The following is a 2710-nucleotide window of genomic DNA, read 5'->3' as shown; positions in this document are numbered from 1 at the left end:
CAACGGTTGAACGAAATTACGGTTATCTCCGACATATTCTATATTAAACCAAGCCTAAGGCCGAGGATGTGGTCGCGCGGCCGCGGTCAACATAGTACTCCCAGTACTACAAATAATAAGAAATGTTCATCACAAATGATGAATCTGAATACACGGAACACTTGAAAATATCTCACCATATTCGTTCAAAAAGAAACAGAATGAAGATAAAACAAGAAGCAATAAAAAATCAGGTCGGCCGTGGTTGTTACCTCGTACGTATCCGAGACTTTGTAATTGAAATAACATTTTAAGTCCTTTAACAAGGACCAATTGGCGGTGATGCTACTGATCCGGCACACAACCAAGCCTGGTCGACCCCCATCGAACAACAAGCAATGATTTGCGATATGGCCCTCTTTATATAGGGCCTGGCGAGAATTCAGTGTGACCGTCACTTTTGTACAAGATTTTACCATTTTTGGTGTGACCATTGTCAGCTTGAGCAAATGATTTGAATTTTAAAGCCTAGTACTCTGACGAGAAAAATCCGCTGTATAAATTTAGACAGCGGCCTAACTCCATATAAAAAAAACGGTGTCGAAAAAAGAAGAAAAACTTTTAGCCACGTCCTTTTTTCCGGTACTCTGACGACGAAAATGAAGCCTGCGAAAATTGAATGGCGTTGCCAGATCAAGATAGTAAACAGCTGATATCGCGCTGTCTAAATAATTCATTTGATTTATTTAGACACCCCTAATGGAGGGAAAGTTGAAGGAAAAAAGTGGCATTGTTAGGGGCTGTCTTTAATATAATTTCCAGTTCGACAATATGGTAAAGACCAACAGTTTTCTTTGAATATTTTCATATGTCGGTCAGCAACTTTGAGGAATTGTTCACCTTAGTAATGCCGCATTTGGTACAGAACAGAACTTCCCGTTCGGATGCAATACCACTGGAAGCAAAATTGGTCCTTACCCTTGAGTAACAATGGTACATTCGATGTATTCATAATTTAACATTTCATATTCTAGGTACCTCGCTTGCGGAACCTTGCAACGTCATATGGCCTCATGCTACCACATAAGTATGATTTTAGTAATTTTAGAGATTTGATTTAATAATATGTATTAATAGTACGATTACGTTTTTAATTAACTTACTTTCTTTTTCAATTAATAATTTTGCAATTAATTGGTATGTAAACCCATTAATTTTATTTTATATTTTTGATTATATAATATTATTTTAGTATATTATTTCTCTCCCTTTATTTTTGTTATTTCAAAAAAGAAATATTTTATTGAATCGTCACTTGATTTAAATACTTTTAGTTTTCACTGCGACTTGATTTAAATACTTCTAGTGAAAGTCACGGGGACTTGATTTAATTACTTTTTGAACAAATTATCAATTCACTAATATGTAATTTAAATATGTTACTAATAAAAACGACATTCTTTCTACCTATTTAACCTATTAATTATATATTAATTGATTAACCTTATATTTACCTTTTTAACTTTGAATATTTACCTTAATAATTTATTCTTTATTTTGTAGGACAAATTGAATTCTATATTTAACCATAAAACCCAAACATATCTCATAATTCCCTCCCTTATCTCATTAGGAATTCCATGTGGCCAACTCCTCAGGCTCTTCTGTTCATCCTATAAATGATGAATGATTTTATTCACGACTGCTGTTGGTAAATGTACGGGAACCAAAATCATCTGCGCATTTGAAAACTGTGAATGGCCATCAATGCCAATCATATCGAGAAGCATGTCAACTATTGGGTTTGCTGGAGAACGATTCTCATTGGGACTTAGCACTTGCGGATTCAATTGTTTCATCAAATACGTACCAAATACGAACGCTATTCGCAATTATCATCACATGCTTTCCCTCACAATCAATTCAGTTATGGAACAAATACAAAGACGACATATGTGAAGATATATAAAATAAATAAATGAAATAAAATTAAATGACAAATTTAGAAAATCATTGTTTATCACATGGGCAGTTATACGTTGCGTGTTCACGAGTTGGGAAGCCATCCGCTTTTTTTGTCGGTTAACAACTTGTTTTACTTTATTTGCACTAACTACACGAATTGGAAAAAAAACAAGGGAAGTACATTAGGTGTTCTCCCTTAGGCTCTGCGGATTTTCTTGCGTTCGCGGTAGAGGCTATCTTTCTGAATGTAGGGATCGAAGCGTATTATCTCCAATTTTTCGGCCAAACGATCACGAAAGGCATTAAACTGATGTCCGCTGACCGCACTTTCAAGCACAATCATGATGCGCTTGCTCTTCACTTTTTTTCAGTAAAACGTTTGTCAATCTCATTTTGATTCAGTAAACTTGGTAATCACACAAAACAAAAAGAATTCCGCAGATTCTAGTGCAAGCGTATAAGTCGAACGTTTGTATTCACGTCAGACCAAACAACAAAAAATGTGGTTTATCAAAGAGCACTTCAATGAAACGGATAATTCGGGGACTTTAGATTCACTGTTATTTATCTAAAGAAGTTCAACTAAATAAAATAATATAATTAATACTACTTAAATAAAAAAAGAAAAACAAATTAGTTAATAGGAAAAAAAAATTTTTTTAAATGAAATTTTTTGTAACTAGCGTAAAGTAGAAATGCTGAAGCGCTAGGACGAAAATGAAAATAAAAACATGACCTAGTAGAGAATATTTTTAAAGCCATTCCA

General features: G+C 34.0%; 1 pseudogene; it reads right to left on the bottom strand.

The window, feature by feature from the left end:
• Positions 1 to 2133: 2133 nt before the first annotated feature.
• LOC108081839 (large ribosomal subunit protein bL33m-like) lies at positions 2134 to 2336 on the bottom strand (annotated as a pseudogene).
• Between the last annotated feature and the right edge of the window lie 374 nt (positions 2337 to 2710).

This window comes from Drosophila kikkawai, chromosome 2R (assembly GCF_030179895.1).
Source record: "Drosophila kikkawai strain 14028-0561.14 chromosome 2R, DkikHiC1v2, whole genome shotgun sequence".
Lineage (NCBI taxonomy): Eukaryota > Metazoa > Arthropoda > Insecta > Diptera > Drosophilidae > Drosophila > Drosophila kikkawai.
This window is presented reverse-complemented; position numbering and strand designations above follow the sequence as displayed.